The sequence below is a fragment of the Aegilops tauschii genome, chromosome 5, assembly GCF_002575655.3.
Source record: "Aegilops tauschii subsp. strangulata cultivar AL8/78 chromosome 5, Aet v6.0, whole genome shotgun sequence".
NCBI lineage: Eukaryota > Viridiplantae > Streptophyta > Magnoliopsida > Poales > Poaceae > Aegilops > Aegilops tauschii.
The window spans coordinates 517,210,774-517,234,701 of record NC_053039.3 but is presented as its reverse complement, the minus strand read 5'-3'; the positions used below and the strand labels follow the sequence as shown (position 1 = coordinate 517,234,701).

At 42.3% G+C, this 23,928-nt stretch overlaps 1 long non-coding RNA gene across 1 annotated transcript; it reads right to left on the bottom strand.

Annotated features, from left to right (window-relative positions):
* Positions 1–993: 993 nt before the first annotated feature.
* LOC120964125 (uncharacterized) lies at positions 994–4,473 on the bottom strand. The gene is made up of 3 exons (XR_005755780.2): positions 3,405–4,473; positions 3,221–3,331; positions 994–1,492 (listed from the first exon to the last, which is right to left on the bottom strand). It is a non-coding gene; the product is annotated as an uncharacterized lncRNA (long non-coding RNA).
* Between the last annotated feature and the right edge of the window lie 19,455 nt (positions 4,474–23,928).

Sequence of the window (23,928 nt, the reverse complement as noted above, 5' to 3'; positions counted from 1 at the left end):
GTACCCCCCCCCCCCCCCCCCTCCCAGCTCAGTAGGGATCAAACACTATGTTCGACGCTTTGGTGTCTCATTAATGAAGATTATTCTTTTCATGGAAGTGAACGTTCCCATCGACAGTGAGGTATTTATGGTGGTTTCGTTAATCTTAAAGCTGTGCAACTTCAACTTAGTCTTTAGTAGGTGTTCTCAGAGTGCGTGTTGTGGTGGCGTGAGTGTGTGCGCCAACATTGTAATCGGTGTTTCTCAGAAAATAGCCCCCTTATATTTAGGAAACTGGAATGGGACCTCTTATTTGAATGTGACAACAACGAGGCCCTACTCTAATCTAAAATTATTGATTAAGAAAAAAAATGGTAGTAGTACTGACTAACTTTTCAGGTTGAGTTGCAAAGACGAACATACAATTTTATTAGGGTATAAAGGGAAATAATCCAACCTTCATGTATGGAATTTTCTGAAAATAAAAGAAAGGTACGGAGTCATAAAGTAGCATATTCTAGTTTAATTTTCTTGATATGGAAGATGTTGTCATGTGAGTAAATTGCAAATCATAGGAGAGGCTGCTCGATGGGAAGATCGGAAGTCCTTTTTCTCTACTTGCCTGCCAAAGGATGCGACGACTGCAACAAGATGATTGCAATCCTATCATCCAAGGAGTAGACCGCCACACGAGAGCAATACCATTCCTAACTTTTCCCATTAGGCCCCGCTTGGAATGTTGTTTTTCTGCCACCCCTGTAACATTTTACACCTGTATTATACTAGCCTCCAACCGAATACATGCCACAGGGTTGTATTTCCATTCCGCTTCTAGCCTCCGCTTGGAATGTTGTTTTTCTGCCACCCCTGTAAGTTGGCTCCAGTTGAGGACGGGGCGTTGACCTGTTGGCTGGGCAGCTGGGGTAGCTGCCAACCCACCCAAATTCAAGCCCCGGCTTTGACATGCAGTGCTCGCGGAGTTTCTTCTATAAAAAATGAAAACAAGGGTTAGCCCTTGGGTTGGTCTCATTTTTTTTTTTAAGTTGGCTCCAGTTTCAATCCGGTTGTAAAATATACATGGCACCCAAGTTGCAACACTATATATATGTTCAAATTTGCATGGCACCCAAATGTATAGCTTTTCAACAGCACAGACTTTCTAATACACACGTACAGAATTTTCAACAGCACAGCCTGCACTTCCACACAAATTGAACAGGTATAAAATGAGCTAATTTTTTTATTTATATAACAGTACAACAACATAAAAAAAAGGATAATATTTTTGCAATCATCCATTTGAACATAGTTCCAATAACTCATAGTGCTCAAAGTCAGTAGTTTAAATTACAAATTTATTGAGGCATACTTGTCTCGTCTCGTCCGCATGCTACATAACCAAATTTATTGAGGCAATTGTTCAATCATTGTGCGCTTAGACATAAAATATTTCAGGAAGATTATTGATTGCTTCATGGACTCGGGTAATCATAGAATCATGTGAAAGGACATCCTGAAAAGAAAAAAAAATGAAAACATTAGCTATGTAAGAACACTTTGTGCTCTATGAAGGATACCAGCCACACATGTCAAGAACAACCATGTATGTCAAAAAGATTAGCACAAAATCCTGAATTACCAAGGGGAGCCAGATGGTACAAGGTAGCCATAGCATGTCACTAAATTTAAAGAAACCATATTATTTTTCAAAAAACACCGATATGAAGAAACAACATGGCAGCAATATAAACATCTTAAATAAGAAAAGATGTTCTAGACAGCAGCAGGTCTATATGATTTTGAATGCAAAAATGATAGCTCCAAGAATTGCAAGTTCTCAACACAGGTCTATTGTGGATAATAACAAACATGTCCAGAATATTATGTTACTCCCTCCCACTAGCGGAGCCTCGTTGAGGCCAAAGGGACTCCAGGAGCAAGCAAGGTATGCTTCACCTAATGGAAATAAAAGGAGCAAGGACAATACCTATGATCAGAGCACCAGATTGATTAGGAATACCGCCAGATGAAAACCGAGCTGCAAAGGAATACTCGCTCAACTAAGCCTTCAAACTTATCTTTAGTATAATCCCTAGTTGAAACCTATCTGTCAGCGTACGATAACTCGCATTCCTGGAAAGCATGTACATAAACATCCCTAGTTGCTCTTCAACCCTAACTCCTTTTGAATTTCGTAGAATATTTTTGGATCTAAGATGGTCGCATAGAGCTTGGAAGATGTGGGATTCCATCCTAAGAATATCAAGGCACCGTTGAGGGTGGCCATCCAATATTTCTCGGATATACTTGCCCCCCGTAAGAATGGATGTGTTCATCGGATTTTTTTTTCTCTCATAGAAGATATACAATATAATGTTGTGAAGACAAGACCCACTAATCCATGATGAGTGGACATGCATATGGGGATCACCATATTACTCTGCCAACAAATACTACACCTTCTATTTCAAGGACATTCAAGCACATCAAGCCTACACTTGGATTTGGAAATCCAAAGCAACAACGAAAGTCAAAGTTTTTGGTTGGTTGCTCCTCTCTGATAAGCTCAACGCTAGAAATGTGCTAAAGAGAAGACACTATAACATTGGGAACGACTTCGGATGCCTACTATGTGCAACATGCTTAGAAGAAACTGTGGAGCATCTCTTCTTCGAATGCTCTTTTAGTCTCAACTGCTGGACTGAACTTGGCATGCAGGGCTGCAGCCAAGGTACACGTCTCCAATGGGTTGAATCAGCAAGAAATTCATGGAGTAGACCACTACTGTTCATGTAGATCTTCCTTCAATCTGCTTGCAGCATTTGGAAAGAACGAAACAATAAGCACTTCAGAGGGATACCACCAAGAAACTCCTGGCTTTCTAGACTGAAAGAAGACTTCGTCTCTCCTAACTTATAGTACAGTACTCTTTCTTATTAATTTATTACACAGTAGGAGCCTCTCCTACTGTTTCAGGTGTCAAAAAAAGTGCTCCGAACATGTCAGAGGAGGACAAGTCCTGAGATCTGAGCTGGGAAGATGCCACGTATGCTGGGTAGCAGGTACATGATCTGCTTGAGGAAGAGGCTGTGGGAGCGGCAATCACCGGAGAGAGGCATAGGAAGTCAAGGATGGGAGGGACGCTATGGATTCCTCCCCCAGGGATTATGCCAGGATCTCGGGGGGTTCTGGACAACCAAACAAGCCGTTGACAGAAAGAGAAACAGGAGGACACACATACCTCATGCAGTCACGCAACAGGGCGTAGGTGCCGGGGAGCTGGTGGAAGCTCTGCTATGGCAGCGAGCTCCACATCCCCGCCGCCACCGTCGTTTCCTGGGTCGCTTCGCTCCTGCTTGAGAAACATCTTCAGCAGGATGTAAATTCCACCCAACACAACAATCACAAGGACAGCAACACCGTACCTAAGATGATGATGAGGGCGATTCCAAGGATCTCCCAGAAAGTGAGGCCCGCTGGAGGTGCTGGAGGGGGAAGAAACTGGATTGAATCATATGGAAGACGTGGTGCACCGGCAGCCATGAGACAGAGAGAAAGAGAGAGAGGGAGAGAAAGAAGGAAGAGGAGTCCTTGCGCTGAGAACACTAGCACTATCAGTAGCTAAACTCAGCGATGATAACGCCTGCTGTTTCCTAAAACATCAAAAAACAAGAAACACTCATTTCCTAAAACATATCTTGGGAGAAGTTTTGACGGCAACCTACGTGGCCTAGCCATAAAGAAAGAACAGCAACACTACACTGGACAGAGAGAGAGAGAGAGAGAGAGAGAGAGAGAGAGAGAGAGAGAGAGAGAGAGAGAGGTGGAGAGAAGCCATTAGTAGCAGGCTGGGCAAACTAGAATCATCAATAAGCTAAACTCAGTATGACAGCACCTGCTGCTTTCTAGAATAGCAAAAGGTGGTATTTGGGCATATAAAGATAAAGTGTACATGCAAAAATAGATATTACATGGTTCTTTGTTTTTAACTAGAATTAAACTGCACTAAAGGAAAGATGGTAAGTCTTCCATTCATTGAAGTGGCAAATGATCAAGAAAGCACCAAATCGAGCAAGACTAGTCATCATACAGTAGAATAACATCAATGCTGAAATGACTAAGCTATGATCAGAAGCAGAAACAACATTACAGCAAATTGCCAACATTGTACAATTCCGAGATACTTCTCGAGATTGTTGACAAATCATCATGCAACTATCAGTAAGTGCAGCCAGTATTGAGGGGACGAAAAAATAGAGTACCAGCCTATAGATCAGCATATCATTTCAAATTAACAGCCACAAAGACTTCAAGTGCAAGTGCAAAAGAACACAATGCAGTCTTACACCTACTCATATTGATTGCAAAGGCAGAAATGGTGCAACTGCAAGTGCGAATGAACAGCCCTGACCTTGTTATACTCTCAAGTATCTCCAGCTGCTCTATATAGTTCCACTTCCACCATCATGATAGATGGGGAAACTTAAAAGATAAAAAAACAGAGCAAAATTAGTAGGACAAAGGAAGAGCACTAAGGGGGCATTCCATGGAAAGAATCAATAAACAATTATATTAGTAAGATTGAAATTTGAGAAATCATTACTCGGTTCAATATAGCTTGTGCATGCTAATGTACAAATGTGTATGCATATGCACATAACTACTTGTAGAGAGTTATGTACATATTTCCCCATCATTTCTATAATTTAGTCTAGAAACTGGTTTATGGTATATGTGGTTGCTGTACAACAGGAAAAACTACAAAATCTCATCTGAATGGATGCAGGACGCTACAATATAACTTGCATAGAATCATTTTTACAATACTCTGGTTTATAGATAGTCTGCAGTACATAATTCTGGCAGTTGAATTTATGAACATAACTTGCTATTCAAACTTCAAAATAACTATACACTTATTATGTATTTCCTTAATAATAAGTTCAAATCATCCATGATGTTGAATGCTGATCAAAAGTTAACTACACGTCATGTGAAGTCTGAAACCCTGGTCAAAAGTTACATCTATGTCTTTGAACATTGAAGATGGCCGGAGGAAAAAAGTAAAGAATAGTAACCAACACAGAAACGAAAGGGGGTGGTTTCACATTATTACTCAAAATCACCAAAAGTTCAACAAACAAGCATGAACCTTCGAATCAGCCTACCTTCATGGAATATTGTCCCTATAATTTTACTTTGACATCAGCACGGCAATCCAGATTGTCACAAAGAAACCTGCACAAAACAGCCAGAAATCAAACTCAGCATTCCACCATTTCCTCCAAAAACTTTACAATGTTGAATGTGACCCTACTACCCAGATCTATGACCAAACAAAACAAACACAGAGTCCTTACGGAGTCTCATACAAAAATACAGCCGCAGTAATCGCATCATCTGCACTCGTGCAGCAGGGAGAAAAATAAAAAGGCTATGACAGAATAGCCTTACTTCATCTGTTTCATAATGTATGTCTGGCATTGGTTGAAATGGATCATGGTTGCCACTATTACATAGATAGACATACTGGTATTTTCCTGTCTAATGGGAGTAAGTACGGTCTGACTATCAAATATTGCTTAAGTTCAGTACTACCCAGGTAGCGGGCTGTCACAGATTGTGAAATGATGATAGTTGCAAACAAGCAAAAGAACATTTGCACAAATTGTTACAGACAACCAATACATCCATGAACAACTCTATCTCCCCTAAATGTAATTCACTAATCGATTAGTAGCATCATCTTAGAAAAACTAATTGCAAAGACTAAAGAGTAGATAGAGAGGAGGAGGAGGAGGAGGAGGAGGAGGAGGAGTCCTACTCCTAAACTGAGAACACTAGCACTATCAGTAAGCTAAACTCGCCGATGATAACATATGTTTCCTAAAACATCAAAAAACAACAAACACTCATTTCCTAAAACATATCTGGGAGAAGTTTTGATGGCAACCAACCTGTGCTATCCATAAAGCAAGAGCAGCAACACTACACTGGAAGAGAGAGAGAGAGAGAGAGAGAGAGAGAGAGAGAGAGAGAGAGAGAGAGAGAGAGAGAGAGAGAGAGAGAGAGAGAGAGAGAGAGAGAGAGGAGGGGTGGAGAGAAGCCATTAGTAGCAGGCTGGGCAAGCTAGCACCATCAATAAGCTAAACTCAGCATGATGGCACCTGCTGCTTTCTAGAATAGCAAAAGGTGGTATTTGAGCATATAAAGATAAAGTGTACAAACAAAAATGATATTACATGGTTCTTTGTTTTTAAGTAGAATTAAACTACAGCAAAGGAAAGATGGTAAGTCTTCATTGAAGTGGCAAATGCACTACCTGACCTAGCGAAGCTCAAGAAAGCAGCAAATCGAGCAAGACTAATCATGATACGATACAATAAAATCAATGCTGAATTGACTAAGCTGTGATCAGCGGGAGAAAGATTACAACGAATTGCCAACATTGTACAATTCCAAGCAGTGGCGAATCCAGAAAGAAAATGGAGGGTGGGCTCAAAGTTAACGGCGAAAAAAATGAAATGTTTGTTTGAAGAAAAACAACATCATCTCGTAATTCTTTTGTCCAAATAAGCTGAGATTTTCCCAAATTACTACTGGAAACATGTAGTATTTAGTGGAAAATTTCTGGAACTTTTGAAAAATATTAAATTTTGAACCAAATTTTGAATCTGCTTAGCTAAATAGCCATTATCTCCTAGTCTATTTGGCAAAATGTGCTCAAACTTTCCCAGAATACTACTGGAACATGTAGTATTTACTGAAATATTTCTGGAATTTTTGAAAAATATTAAATTTTGAATCTGCTTAGCTAAATAACTACTATCTCCTAGTCCATTTGTCCAAATGTGCTCAAACTTTCCCAGAATACTACTGGAAAGAAGTCCTAGCTTGGTTTTGCTTGTTCAACAAACAAGCTCTTCTCACATCACTTCTAATTTCAGGGGCATAATCTTCTAATAGGTATTCTAAGTCCTCGATCAGGAATAATTTGACTTGGATGAAATTCTAGTATAGGCTTCCTTGGTTGGTTTGTACTCTCATCAAATGTGGTATCATTTCTCTCATCGCTTGGGGTTGAGGGATCTGGGTTCCCATTAGCTGGGATGGTTGGGATAGGTTCAGGTTCGACACGAGGAGCGCTTGAACTACTTGCAAAAAAACTGTGCATACTCATATTTTTCTCTTCATTTCTGCAAATTGACAGTTAATACTGCTGAAAAGAAATCATACATTGCATTTCTAAAACTAAAAGCACACTGGAGAAAGCATAAAGTAAAAAAATTACAGTACTAGTTCACCAGATTTACAGTTAACTAAGCCATGTAAATCCTACTGTAAAAAATCATACATTACATTTCTGAAACTTAGAACATGCTAGACGAAGCATAGGGTGAAAATGCAGAGATAGAGATGTATGTAACTAACAACAAGCCGGCAGAACTGGAGGGCGGCCGGCGAGTCCTGTAGCCTGTAGGAGCGGCGTGATGGGTTGGCTGTTGGTGCATGCACGCCTCGCTGTTGGCGCGTGCACGCCTCGCTGCAGGCATGGAGCCCACCGACTCCTTCTTGGATGGTCTGTCGCCGGCGACGCGGCGACCCTAGGTCTGGTCACTTGAGCGTGCGGCGTCTCTGTCTCCTCTGTGGGGTTGCTGTTCGCTACGTGTGTTGGTTGGGCACTTGGGCTGTTGGTGTTCCCGTGTTGGGCTGCTGGGCTGAGAGGAAGATTATAGTAGTAAAAAAGAATCTCTTTTTTTCGAGGGTAGGCTAGAGCCCGTAGAAGCCTAGCTACTGGACTTGCCTGTGATTCCAAGGTACTTCTCAAAATTGTAGGCCAATCATCATGCAACTACCAGTATCGAGGGGATGAAAAAATAGAGCACCAGCCTATAGATCAGCACGTCATTTCAAATTAGCAGCCAGAAAGACTTCTTGATAGTGATGCATAATCCGACGGCAAATCTAGAGCATGTGGCACCAGCCCAATATTAGACCAAATAAACCAAGATAAATCCACAATAAAGAAGTTGCTAAAAAGAGTGCATCCCCCAATATGGTAGAACTTATATTGGTATAGTTTTATCGGCACACTTCTACCTGAACATGTGAAGTTGTGAAGAGTAAATTGACGTCAAATAGACAACTTCACATCTAGTTAATCTAAGATTCCAGTCTTTGCAGATAGTTACTTTTATATAACAATGGACAAAAAAAAACAGAGTTGCTGGAGAAACTGTTGTTGCATTCAGTAACCACCCCACGAGTTATCAGATACTTACTCAAGAATTTCAACCGTTCTTGCTAACAAACAAAGCAAACAATAGAGTTCACTACTGCCCCACTCCACAGTAACTGTAGGAGTTTGTTAAAGAAGTCAAGACATATTTTCTGAAAAGCTCTTTGTGGCTACAACAGTGTAAAATGTTTTTCACTGTACAACACAACAATCTTTGCCTGAACTGCGAGTTACACTGAGCCTATATATATATATATATATATATATATATATATATATATATATATATATATATATATATATATATACATATATATATATATATATACATATATATATATATATATATATGGTCTCAGTCGCAGGCTGATGGAAAACAGAGGGTGCGAGTGCAAAAGAACATTCCACAAAAAAGAACCAATAAACAATTATACACATAAGATAGAAAATTGAGAAATCATTACTCAATCCAATATAGCTTGTGCATGCATATGTATGATAACCCACAAGTATCGGGATCAATTGTAGCCTCTTTCGATAAGTAAGAGTGTCGAACCCAATGAGGAGCTAAAGGTAGAACAAATATTCTCTCAAGTTCTATCAACCACCGATACAACTCTACGCACGCTTAACGTTCGCTTTACCTAGAACAAGTATGAAACTAGAAGTACTTTATAGGTGTTGTTGGATAGGTTTGCAAGATAATAAAGAGCACGTAAATAAAAACTAGGGGCTGTTAAGATAAAGACACAATAAAGTTAGTATAGCGAGTGTGGAAAAGTGGTGGTAGGAGTTGCGAAATTGTCCTTAAGCAATTGATTACTTTACTAGACCGATAGCAAGTTTTATGTGGGAGAGGCCACTGCTAGCATGTCATCCCTGACTTGGAATTCTATGCACTTATGATTGGAACTATTAGCAAGCATCCACAACTACTAACGTTCATTAAGGTAAAACCCAACCATAGCATTAAGATATATTGGTCCCCCTTCAATCCCGTATGCATCAATTTCTATGCTAGGTTGAAACTTATGTCACTCTTGCCCTCCAATTCATAGTCCTATCAACATACAACTAACCCTATGGTGTGATCCACGCGCGCGCTCATATGATGGGCACCAAAGGATAGCAACATAACCACAAGCAAATTAAACCAATCATAGCAATTCACCAATTACCTATAGGACAACGAAAATCTACTCAGACATCATAGGATGGCAACACATCATTGGATAATAATATGAAGCATAAAGCACCATGTTCAAGTAGAGGGTACAGCGGGTTGCGGGAGAGTGGACCACTGTAGATAGATGGGGGAAGGTGATGGAGATGTTGGTGAAGATGACGGTGGTGTTGGTGTAGATCGCGGTGATGATGATGGCCCCGGCGGCGTTCCGGCGCCACCGGAAGCAAGGGGGAGAGAGCCCCCTCCTTCTTCTTCTTCCTTGACCTTCTCCCTAGATGGGAGAAGGGTTTCCCCTCTGGTCCATGGCCTCCATGGCATGGGAGGGGCGAGAGCCCCTCCGAGATTGGAGCTGTCTCTCTGTCTCCCTCTATTTCTGCGCTCTGGATTCTGCCCTTTCACTGTTTCTTTTATAACCGAAGATCCGTAACTCCGATTGGGCTGAATTTTGGACACGATCTCTATCCGGATATTAGCTTTCTTGCGGCGAAAGAAGGGCTCCAACCGCCTTACGGGGTGGCCACGAGGGTCCAAGGCGCGTCTGACCCCCTGGGGCGCGCCCCTGCCTCATGGCCCCCTCGGGCATCGTCTCGCGTTGATTCTTCTTCCCAAAAATCATAAATATTCCAAAAAAAAATCTCCGTCAGTTTTTATTCCGTTTGGACTCCGTTTGATATGGATTTTCTGCGAAACAAAAAACATGCAACAAACATGAACTGACACTGGGAACTGGATCAATATGTTAGTCCTAAAAATAGTATAAAAAGTTGCCAAAAGTATATGAAAGTTGTAGAATATTGGCATGGAACAATCAAAAATTATAGATATGACGGAGACGTATCAGCATCCCCAAGCTTAATTCCTGCTCGTCCTCGAGTAGGTAAATGATAAAAAAGATAATTTTTGATGTGGAATGCTACCTAGCATAATCTTGATCACATAATCTAATCATGGCATGAATATTAAGACACGAGTGATTCAAAGCAATAGTCTATCATTTGACATTAAGACAATAATACTTCAAGCATACTAATAAAGCAATCATGTCTTTTCAAAATAACATGGCCAAAGAAAGTTATCCCTACAAAATCATATAGTCTGGCTATGCTCCATCTTCACCACACAAAGCATTCAAATCATGCACAACCCCGATGACAAGCCAAGCAATTGTTTCATACTTTTGACGTTCTCAAACCTTTTCAACTTTCACGCAATACATGAACGTGAGCCATGGACATAGCACTATAGGTGGAATAGAATATGATGATGGAGGTTGTGTGGAGAAGGAAAAAGGAGAAAGTCTTACATCGACGCGGCTAATCAACGGGCTATGGAGATACCCATCAATTGGTGTCAATGTGAGGAGTAGGGATTGCCATGCAACGGATGCACTAAGAGCTATAAGTGTATGAAAGCTCAAACTGGAAACTAAGTGGGTGTTCATCCAACTTGCTTGCTCATGAAGACCTAGGGCATTTGAGTAAGCCCATCGTTGGAATATACAAGCCAAGTTCTATAATGTAAAATTCCCACTAGTATATGAAAGTGATAACTCAAGAGACTCTCTATATGAAGAACATGGTGCTACTCTGAAGCACAAGTGTGGTAAAAGGATAGTAACATTGTCCCTTCTCTCTTTTTCTCTCATTTTTTTTCTTTTTTGGGCCTTCTCTTTTTTTCTTTTTTTTGGCCTTTCTCTTTTTTTTCGTCCGGAGTCTCATCCCGACTTGTGGGGGAATCATAGTCTCGATCATCCTTTCCTCACTAGGACAATGCTCTAATAATGATGATCATCACACTTTTATTTACTTACAACTCAATATTACAACTCGATACTAGAACAAATATATGACTCTATATGAATGACTCCGGCGGTGTACCGGGATGTGCAATGATTTAGCGTAGCAATGACATCAAAAAACGGACAAGCCATGAAAACATCATGCTAGCTATCTTACAATCATGCAAAGCAATATGACAATAAATTCTCAAGTCATGTATATGATGATGATGGAAGTTGCATGGCAATATATCTCAGAATGGCTATGGAAATGCCATAATAGGTAGGTATGGTGGCTGTTTTGAGGAAGATATAAGGAGGCTTATGTGTGATAGAGCGTATCGTATCACGGGGTTTGGATGCATCGGCGAAGTTTGCACCAACTCTCAAGGTGAGAAAGGGCAATGCACGGTAGCGAAGAGGCTAGCAATGATGGAAGGGTGAGAGTGCGTATAATCCATGGACTCAGCATTACTCATAAAGAACTCACATACTTATTGCAAAAGTCTATTAGCTATCGAAACAAAGTACTACGTGCATGCTCCTAGGGGGATAGATTGGTAGGAAAAGACCATCGCTCGTCCCCGACCGCCACTCATAAGGAAGACAATCAATAAATACCTCATGCTCCAACTTCGTTACATAATGGTTGACCATACGTGCATGCTACGGGAATCACAAACTTCAACACAAGTATTTATACAATCCACAACTACCCACTAGCATGACTCCAATATCACCATCTTTATATCGCAAAACTATTGCAAGGAATCAAACATATCATATTCAGTGATCTACAAGTTTTATGTAGGATTTTATGACTAACCATGTGAATGACCAATTCCTGTCAACTCTCTAAATAGATATAAGTGAAGCAAGAGAGTTTAATTCTTTCTACAAAAGATATGCCCACGCTCTAACAAACATAAGTGAAGCAAAAGAGCATTCTACAAATGGCGGTTTTCTATGTGAAGAGAAACAGGCAATCCATACTTCAAATGATATAAGTGAAGCACATGAAGCATTCTATAAAGCCATACTCAAAAGATATAAGTGAAGTGCAATGAGCATTCTATAAATCAAACAAGGACTATCTCATACCAGCATGGTGCATAAAAGAAAAGTGAAAACCAAATGCAAAATACGCTCCAAGATTTGCACATGTCACATGAACGAAACGAAACCGAAAACATACCGATTTTGTTGAAGAAAGATGGGATGCCTTCCGGGGCATCCCCAAGCTTAGACGCTTGAGTCTCCTTGAATATTTACTTGGGGTGCCTTGGGCATCCCCAAGCTCGAGCTCTTGCCTCTCCTCCTTCTCCTCACATCGAGACCTCCTCAATCTTCGAACACTTCATCCACACAAAACTCAACAGAAAACTCGGTATGATCCGTTAGTATAATAAAGCAAATCACTACTCTAAGTACTGTTGCAAACCAATTCATATTTTGTTTTTGCATTGTAGCTACTGTAATATAACTTTTCCATGGCTTAATCCACTGATATAAATCGATAGTTTCATCAAAACAAGCAAACTATGCATCAAAAACAGAATCTGTCTTAAACAGGACAGTCTGTAGTAATCTGAACATTCACCATACTTCTGGTACTCCAACAATTCTGCCAAAATTAGGAAAAATAAACAATTTGTATAGAAAGACAGTGCAAAAAGTTTCAGAACCATTTGACGTTCCAGTAAAAAAATGTAAAATCGCGCACTACAGCCAAAGTTTCTGTCCTGCACCGCACAAACCAACAAGTAGTCTAAAACATCCTAAAGGCAAACCTTGGCACATTATTTTTATTTTAAACCTTATAAAAGCACACAACAGAAACAAATGACTCTCTAAAACTTCCGGGTTGTCTCCCTGGCAGCGCTTTCTTTAAAGCCATTAAGCTAGGCATATAGTGCTCAAGTAATGGATCCACCCGGATCCAAGGTATATCAAAGCCAAATTTAATTAACAATGACTTGTAATTTAGTAGTGAGCACAAAGTAACATATATCATGTAATGACGAAGTCTAAATCTCTTCCTATGCATCGGCATGTCATACAAGAACAATTCATGAACATCAAGTAAAGGCCAATGCATAGTATAAACAGTTTCTTGCAATTTTATCATGTTGGAAACATAGAGAGGTGGAGATATAGTTCCTCTCTCATAATAATTGCAAGTAGGAGCAGCAAGCACATGCATATTATATTTAACGAAATCATCATGTGCAACGGTAAAAGGCAACCCATCAATATAATCCTTAATAAGGGCAAACTTCTCCGATATAGTGTAGTCGGGAGAATTCAAAAAGATAATAGGACTATCATGTGTGGGTGCAATAGCAACAACTTCATGTTTAACATAAGGAACTATAGCAAGTTCATCTCCATAAGCATAATTCATATTGGCATCTTGGCCACAAGCATAGCAAGCATCATCAAAAAGGGATATTTCAAAAGAATCAACGGGATCATAACAATCATCATAGCATTCATCCTTCAGTAAGCACGAAGGGAAATTAAACAATGTATAATTTGAAGAGTTACTCTCATTAGAAGGTGGGCACGGGTGATCAATCCGCTCTTCCTCCTTTTGTTCTTCGCTCTCCTCCTCATCTTTTTCATCCAATGAGCTCACAATTTCAATTCCTTCTTCCATAGACTCCTGCAAAATATTAGTCTCTTCTTGGACAGCGGAGGAGTCTTCAATATATGGTTTAACATAGGCAGTAGAAGCATAATTATCATAACAATATTTAAGTATGGCAAAAATTTCAGATTTGTAAAGAGTAGCATCATACTTTTCAATCAAACAAGCAATTTCATAAGCACCCTTAAAAGCAACAAATTCTTCAATTTGTTGAACATCACAGTAATTATAAACACCCTTAGCACACGAAGATACGATTCCATTATCACTAAACAAACATTGGTAGGGAAGGTGTTTCTTAGGGTCTTCAGAACAACAAGTAAAATCATATATTTCACATAAATTCCAAGCATAGCATTGCAAATGATGAATTTAATCGAGTAAAAGTTTCCCTTTTTCAGATAAGCGGTGTCGCACATAACAAGCATGCTCATCTAAAGATTTGCCCTCAACTAAGCTAGTTTGGGTTTCAGCACAAGCACAAAGGGATCGAAGATGATCCAAGTAAAAAGCTTCAGTAGTGGATAGATTTTGAGTGGTTCTTCAACCATTGGTTCAGTAGGAACAACTAATTTTTTGGGTATTTTGCATTTCCTACCCATAACTAAAGATAGAAAACAAGAGCACAAAATAAAAACTACTTAGTGATAAAGCAAACAAGCACACATGAGAATATTCACCCCACGCTATAACTCCCCGGCAACGGCGCCAGAAAAAGGTCTTGATAACCCACAAGTATAGGGGATCAATTGTAGCCTCTTTCGATAAGTAAGAGTGTCGAACCCAACGAGGAGCTAAAGGTAGAACAAATATTCCCTCAAGTTCTATCGACCACCGATACAACTCTACGCACGCTTAACGTTCGCTTTACCTAGAACAAGTATGAAACTAGAAGTACTTTGTAGGTGTTGTTGGATAGGTTTGCAAGATAATAAAGAGCACGTAAATAAAAACTAGGGGCTGTTAAGATAAAGACACAATAAAGTTAGTATAGCGAGTGTGGAAAAGTGGTGGTAGGAGTTGCGAAATTGTCCCTAAGCAATTGACTACTTTACTAGACCGATAGCAAGTTTTATGTGGGAGAGGCCACTGCTAGCATGTCATCCCTGACTTGAAATTCTATGCACTTATGATTGGAACTATTAGCAGGCATTCGCAACTACTAACGTTCATTAAGGTAAAACCTAACCATAGCATTAAGATATATTGGTCCCCCTTCAATCCCGTATGCATCAATTTCTATGCTAGGTTGAAGCTTCTGTCACTCTTTCCCTCCAATACATAGTCCTATCAACATACAACTAACCCTATGGTGTGTGATCCACGCGCGCGCTCATATGATGGGCACCAAAGGACAGCAACATAACCACAAGCAAATTAAACCAATCATAGCAATTCACCAATTACCGATAGGACAACGAAAATCTACTCAGACATCATAGGATGGCAACACATCATTGGATAATAATATGAAGCATAAAGCACCATGTTCAAGTAGAGGGTACAGCAGGTTGCGGGAGAGTGGACCACTGTAGATAGATGGGGGAAGGTGATGGAGATGTTGGTGAAGATGACGGTGGTGTTGGTGTAGATCGCGGTGATGATGATGGCCCCGGCGGCGTTCCGGCACCACCGGAAGCGAGGGGGAGAGAGCCCCCCTCCTTCTTCTTCTTCCTTGACCTTCTCCCTAGATGGGAGAAGGGTTTCCCCTCTGGTCCGTAGCCTCCATGGCATGGGAGGGGCGAGAGCCCCTCCGAGATTGGATATGTCTCTCTCTGTCTCCCTCTGTCTCCCTCTGTTTTTGCGCTCTGGATTCTGCCCTTTCACCGTTTCTTTTATAACTGGAGATCCGTAACTCCGATTGGGCTGAATTTTGGACACGATCTCTATCTGGATATTAGCTTTCTTGCGGCGAAAGAAGGGCTCCAATCGCCTTACGGGGTGGCCACGAGGGTCCAGGGCGCGCCTGACCCCCGTGGCGCGCCCCCTGCCTCGTGGCCCCCTCGGGCATCGTCTCGCGTTGATTCTTCTTCCCAAAAATCATAAATATTCCAAAAAAAATCTCCGTCAGTTTTTATTCCGTTTGGACTCCGTTTGATATGGATTTTCTGCGAAACAAAAAACATGCAACAAACAGGAACTGGCACTGGGCACTGGATCAATATGTTAGTCCTAAAAATAGTATAAAAAGTTGCCAAAAGTATATGAAAGTTGTAGAATATTGGCATGGAACAATCAAAAATTATAGATACGATGGAGGCGTATCAATGTACAGCTATGTATGCATATGCACATAATTGCTTGTTGAGAGTTATGTACATACTTCCCCATCATTTATATAATTTAGTCTAGAAACTGGGTTATGGTATATGTTGTTGCTGTACAACAGGAAAAACTACAAAATCTCATCTGAATGGCTGAAGGACGCTATAATATAACTTACATCAAATCGTTTGTACAATACTCCAGATTATAGATAGTGTGCAGTACATAATTCTGGCGATTGAATTTATGAATATAACTTGGTGTTCAAACTTCAAATAATTATACACTTATTATGTAATTCATTTGATTAGTGTTCACCAAAAGTTTAACAAACAAGAATGAACCTTCAAAGCGGCCTACCTTCATGGAATATAATTGAACTTGAACATCACCACGGCAATCCAGATTGTCACAAAGAAACCTGCACGAAACAACTAGAAATCGATCTTAGCATCCCGTCATTTCTTCCAAAATGTTTATCACGGAGAATGTAATTACTACCCAGATCTATGACCAAACAAAAGAAACAGTCCTTATGTAACAGCCTGGATTTTGGCCCTTTTCTTTTTCTTTTGATTTATTTGGTTTTTGCTCTGTTTTTCTTTTTGGAGTGGTTATGTGGCCTTGCCACCTGGGAAATCATCCTCATTCCCCCTCCCAAGTGGCTCATAATTCTCAAAACCTTGCCAAGATCATGTCACTTCACTCCTTGACCAAACCCTAAAATCTTTTTCTCAGGAATATTCCTTTTTCTATTAAAGGAATAACCCTGTCTGCCCTAGGTTGTGAAGCAACCTATATTTCTGTCCATCCAAAAATTCTCAAATAATTCTCATAATTCCTTTGGGTCATATGTTGCTCAAATATACCCAAACGTTCCTGTCCTAGCCCAAGAATAATTCCCCAGTAATTATTCTTCATTTCTGTCCAGTGTGGCTTTCTGTGAAGGAAGTGCCACCTAGATTTCCTTGTTGGCTCCCAAACTTCTTGGGCATTCTCTTATGTCCAAAAATGGCCTCATGCAAAAATTAAACTTTATTTGCCTAGCCAATCTTCCTCAGCAATTTTTCAAACTTTCTGTCAGACAGAAGGCATTGTGAAGGAAGTGCTAGCTAGGGGTACCCAAGTGAGTTGAAATTATGCACACTCCTTCATGTGCTCATATTATGACAATCCTCCAAATTTCAGCCTCATCCAATCATCTATGTGAGCCCAGGACCAAATCTTTGATTCTGACAATATTTTCAGGTTGTGAAGCAAGTGCATTTTATTTTGCTTCAAAAATCCTGATAAATTACCAGATTGTTCTCCTACCCAAATAACATCTCTCCACCAGATTTGGCACCATTTCATTGATCCATTTGATCACCAAAATTATTGCAAGTTTCTGGTCAGCAAGGATCGATGTTTGTGAAGCAAGTAGCATTTTGGTGAATCCTATTGGTATGAAACTTTTACAGCATCTTTATATGATCAACTCATTAGTCCTTGCAAAATTTGAGCTCAAGTTGATGCTCCATGTGAGTGCTTCTTCCTGTTTTTTCTTCTGGACCAGTTTATGTGGTTGTTAAGCAACTATATTAAATCTTGATCCGAATCTTCTCAAACTTAACAGGATTATAGTCCTTCCTAAGCTAATCACCCCAGAAAAACTCTCTGGCTCCAATCCCCTTCCTGTTGATCAGCAGTCCTCGGCCAAGTTTACTGCAGTAAACTTCAGAGGTTGCTTACCATTTAACCAGAGAGTTTTTCATCGATCTACCACCGCAGTAGGAACCTACCCAGGAAGGACTTACCACTAGACAACGTTTGCCAGCCTTTGGCGCCTTCTCCTCTCCAGCTCACGCGGTGATCACGAGTTTTGGCATGCAATGCGCGCGCTTTGCCGGTGTTGGCCGCGTCCAGGGCGTCTTCTTGCTCGGGCCCCTCCTCTGCTCGGCGTCTCAGCGAGCACGGGCATGTCCCCTAGCTTCCTCTCGTCGTCACAGTTCTCCTGGACCCCTCTCCCCCTCCGTCCCCTTCCTCGCCGATGCAAGCTGCCGCGCGCCCACGGACGAACAGTGGCGGTTTGGCTCGGAGCTCGCCGCCCTCTTCCTCCCTGCGCTCCCTTGGCTGCCTCTTCCCCATGAGCCACTCCTCATGTTCCCTCTCGTCGCCTAACTCCGAGCTCGAGCACGCGCACATGCGTCCGCGGCACCGGCCACGCGTCCGCGGCGACGACAGCGCGGCACACCCCTCCCCGCGGCTATATAAGCCCACCCCGAGCCTCTCTGAGCATCTCAAGCTCCTCCCCTCACTCCCAGATCCCTCCCCGACCACTCCATCCATCGCCGGAGTTGCTCTTTCCTCCTCCATGGCCGCCTCGGTCGCCGGTGGCCACCACCTAAATTCGGGCAGCCCCGAGCCCTTCTCTTCCTTCTACCCCACCAGAAGATTCCCCGTAGTCCGGCGCCTCTCCCCCGACCCTCAGTTTGGTGCCGGAGTGCTCGTGGTCGTGCTTCCCTAGGTCCGGCCGCCGGCCCCTTGTTCTCTGCCGCCACGAGCCGCGGCCGCTCTGCACTTCCACCGACGCTCGTGGACCCTTGGTTGGGTGCGGCTTCGCCTCCCGCATCCGGCGGTGGCCGAATCTCGGCCGGAGAGTGCCGGAGCTGCCCGGACCATCGCCGCCGTCGTCCCTCCCCTGCCCTCTCCTCTGCTTCGGTCGGGCCAGCGAGAGGAAGAAGGAGACAGGAGCCAGGCGGGCCCCGCTCCTCTTCCCTGACCCCACCCGTCAGCCGCGCAAACCCCGGCCCCGCCTCTGCGCGCGTTGACCCGGTCGGCCGACGTGGATAAGTGACAGGCCCCACCCCGCGGGACCCGCACGTCAGCGACCCCACGCCCGGCCCCGCCACTGTCCACGTGGTTAAGTGGAAGCGTACTTCAGAAAGTACGTTTTCACGTGAAGTAAGCGCATTTTGCCTCTGCTTTATCCAAAAATGCGCTTTCTCCATTCTAAAGACGTATTTCCTGAGAATACGTTTTCTGTTTTTCAGCTCAGGGGCCTGTTTGTAGGAATCTTTTTATAGATTGGTCCCTGGATTTTGTCGGGCTATAACTTTTTGCTCGCAACTCCGTTTGAGGTGATTCCAAAGCCCACTTCTTCGTTTCATCGAGCCCGTTCTATTGGTATCATTTTCACCATGTGTTAACATTCTGAAAATGACCATTTTGCCCTTGCGCTAAATCAGACCCCTCCGAGAGAGAACGTTTTTCGGCGATTCTTTCCGCAAGCTTCTCGCACTTTTGCCCGGAGCTTTCTTCCACCCCAGGCAAGCCACAACCACCATTGCATGATAGCCATGCAGTAGCATTGGTTTTTAACTTGAATCTTTAATAACTGTATGTTTGTTTTGCTACTGTTGTCGTTATTTCGGTTATGCTTATGGATCGGTGCTTACCGTCATGCTATGTTTTCTTGCACTCTGTTATCATGTTCTACCTGCTAGTATTATTTTCATATTGGCCATGCTTGATAGTAGTACATGTTGGGTTGGTCATGTTCTTCGGTGCATGACTAACATCGGTTACCGAGTACCGTTAATATGCATTGTTCCTTTGCTGTTAGTTGGTTAAGTGCTTACTCGGTTATGCTATTGATGTGCTCTTGCATGGCACTTATTGTTGATGCTAATGGTTATGTCATGCTATGAGTAGTGTTGTAATTGTAACATTCATGCTCGTCATTATGCCATGCTCAGTTGGATATGATTCAATGTTGATATGGATGATAGTTATGTTGCACCCCCATGCTTATGTTGATATCATCCTCATGCATTGTAATTGCATCATGTTATTTTATCATGGCTCAGCATATTTGCATTCAAGAACAACTGTTGGCTGAGTCATGGTGCCACCATATCGAGCTGACCAGTGCAACCACGCTTACCTTTATGGGAGGTCCTAACTGGGTCTATTGTCATGCCTCTCGCCGGTGCCTCCAACGAGGGAAGGTTATGGGCATGCGGTACCCTGGCCCGGTAAGCAGACATAACCTTGTGTGCCCGTAGTTGGATGATAAGCGCTTTTGTCCCCGTTTGGGACCGTTTTGTTTTGCCACGACGGTGGCCGTTGGTGCCTTTGGTAGGCACGGGGCCACCCAGGACTTATCCCAGAGGGGAGTTTGTCGGAGTGGCCGGGAGGGTGTCATGGCAGTAGGACGGTTTTGTCAGAACGTCGTTGGTCCACCTGAATGGGAGCACGAGGCCATGGGTTCCGTGGTGTGGGTACAGTGTACTAACCTCTGCAGAGTGTATACTAAATATATCGATAGCCGCGCCCGCGGATAAGGGCCCAGTTTGTAGTTGGTCACACTATGGGTCAACAGTATTAATAATAATAACTTGATTAATAACAACCCTGGTTCGATGAGGAGATAAGTTGGTTATGTGATCCGTGAATGATCACCGTTTGGTTACGAGGTAACCCGTTGAGCCCAGAGTGGTTCCATTTGTGATCCATGAATGATCACCGTGGTATCGAGGATACCGATTTGTTGGATATTCGTGATGTTGTGCGAGAATCATGGGTAAAGATCAAGCTCCTTGTGGTCATTTAATGATTACTCCGGTATTGTTTATACCAAGCTTGATTTGATCCTGAGATGATCGTGTGATGTCCGAGGTTGGTAAGTGATGCATGTGATGGTTACGAGGTAACCTGAACAGAGTAAGTTGGTGCATGATAACGTCATCATGTTGCATGCTAGTATCGTCAGATTTATATGTTCATGCCATGCTCATATTGTTCTACCTATATCATGTTCATGTTGTTCATGCCATGTTATCCTAATGATCTCATGATAATTCCTGCTTAACCTGTAATTGCCATGCTGTTGTTTGTCTTGAATGCTTCTGGTTATTGTGAGCTTGCAAGTACATTCAATGTACTGACCTGGCGTGTCATGCCAGTTTGCAGGTCATGCCGTGATTGCTTGATTGCTTGTCGTGGTTTCCGTTCGTGTGAGCTAGGATAAGCGTTCCAGCCAGAGTCCCTGCGGAGTGGAGTTCACCACTATCCTCGTTTTTCCGCTACTAGAAGTTTTTCCACTGCTTCGAGTTGTTCTGCTGCTTACATAGAGCAATTGAGGATGGAGTAGTGTCGCCGTGCCGATGTTATTCATTGTAGTATCGGAGACCTTGTATTCATATTCGTGTAATAATAGAAAGCTAGTTTGTTCTATCCTAAGCAGTGCCGTATTCCAGAAGACTTCTCAATCTCTGGGCTGGAATACGGGGCGTTCCGGTTTCTCTGAGCCGGGGTGCCACACCTTACAGAGCTAAGAGCAGGTTAACTCTCAAAGAAAGTACAGCCTCAGTCATAGCATCATCTGCACTCGTGCAGCAACAAAATGGTATGACAGGGATACTCCATCGTTTCATAATGTATGTCTGGCATTGGTTCAAATGGATCAGGATTGCCACTATTATATTACTCCCTCCATCCCAAGATAAGTGTCTCAACTATAGTACAACTTTGTACTAATTTGGGATGGGGGAGTATATATATAGACATACTGGCACTTTTTCTGTGTACTGGGAGCAAGTATGGTCTGGCTACCAAATATTGCTGAAGTTCAGTACCACCCAAGTAGGCAGGCTGTCACAGATTGTGAAATGATGATATTAGCAAACAAGAGAAAGAACATTTGCACAAATTGTTGCAGACAACCAATACATCCATGAACAGCTCTATCTCTCCTAAATGCAATTCACTAATCGATTAGTTACATCATCTTAGAAAAAACTAACTGTAAAAAGTAGATAGTGTGCAGTATATAAGTCTGGCAGTTGAATTTGTGAATATAGGCGTTGGGTTACTCTACAGTCCTCACACAGGTAACTAATACAATCATCTATGCAACGAACACTTCAAATCATATTAACTTCCGTTTGTAAATAAGAGGAAATAAGGGGACATGACCTTGGAAATGTTGTCTGCATTAAGACGACGAGTTGTGGCAACGAGAAGCCGAGAGGCCAGAGGTATCTGCTCCACCCACCTTGATACGTCTCCAACGTATCTACAATTTTTGATTGTTCCATGCTATTATATTACCCCTTTTGGATGTTTATGGGCTTTATTTTACACATTTATATCATTTTTGGGACTAACCTACTAACCGGAGGCCCAGCCCGTATTGCTGTTTTTTTGCCTATTTCAGTATTTCGAAGAAAAGGAATATCAAACGGAGTCCAAACAGAATGAAACCTTCGAGAGCGTGATTTTTGGAACGAACGTGATCCGGAGAACTTGGAGTGCAAGTCAAGAAGCAAACGAGGCGGCCAGGAGATAGGAGGGCGCGCCCACCCCTCCTGGGCACGCCCCCTGTCTCCTGGGCCCCACGAGCGGCCACCGACCTACTTCTTCCTCCTATATATACCTACGTACCCCGAAAACATCCAGGGAGCCACCAAAAAACAATTTCCACCGCCGTAACCTTCTGTATCCGCGAGATCCCATCTTGGAACCTTTGTCGGCGCTCCGCCGGAGGGGGAATCGATCACGGAGGGCTTCTACATCAACACCATAGCCCCTCCGATGAGTTGTGAGTAGTTTACCACAGACCTTCGGGTCCATAGTTATTAGCTAGATGGCTTCTTCTCTCTTTTTGGATCTCAATACAATGTTCTCCCCCTCTCTTGTGGAGATCTATTCGATGTAAACTCTTTTTGCGGTGTGTTTGTCGAGATCCGATGAATTGTGGGTTTATGATCAAGTTTATCTATGAGAAATATTTGAATCTCCTCTGAATTCTTTTATGTGTGATTGAGTTATCTTTGCAAGTCTCTTCGAATTATCAGTTTGGTTTGGCCTACTAGATTGATCTTTCTTGCCATGGGAGAAGTGCTTAGCTTTGGGTTCAATCTTGCGGTGTCCTTACCCAGTGACAGAAAGGGTTGCAAGGCACATATTGTATTGTTGCCATCGAGGATAAAAAGATGGGGTTTATATCATATTGCATGAGTTTATCCCTCTACATCATGTCATCTTTCTTAATGCGTTACTCTGTTCTTTATGAACTTAATACTCTAGATGCATGCTGGATAGCGGTCGATGTGTGGAGTAATAGTAGTAGATGCAGGCAGGAGTCGGTCTACTTGTCACGGACGTGATGCCTATATACATGATCATGCCTAGATAATCTCATAATTATTCGCTTTTCTATCAATTGCTCGACAGTAATTTGTTCACCCACCGTAATACTTATGCTATCTTGAGAGTAGCCACTAGTGAAACCTATGGCCCCCGGGTCTATCTTTTATCATATAAGCTTTCAATCTACTTTTATTTGCATCTTTACTTTTTGCATCTATATTATAAAATACCAAAAATATATTTATCTTATCATATTATCTCTATCAGATCTCACTTTCGCAAGTGGCCGTGAAGGGATTGACAACCCCTTTATTGCGTTGGTTGCGAGTTCTTTGTTTGTTTGTGTAGGTGCGTGGGACTTTCTAGGAGCTTCCTACTGGATTGATACCTTGGTTCTCAAAAACTGAGGGAAATACTTATGCTACTGTGCTGCATCACCCTTTCCTCTTCAAGGAAAACCAACGCAAGCTCAAGACGTAGCAAGAAGGATTTCTGGCGCCGTTGCCGGGGAAGCCTCCACCAAGTCAAGTCAAGATTCGATCTCCCGCCAACGTGCTATCTCTAGCGCCGTTGGAGGTCTTCGCTCAAGTCAAGACATACCAAGTACCCATCACAAACTCATCTCCCTTGCATTTACATTATTTGCCATTTGCCTCTCGTTTTCCTCTCCCCCACTTCACCCTTGCCGTTTTATTTGC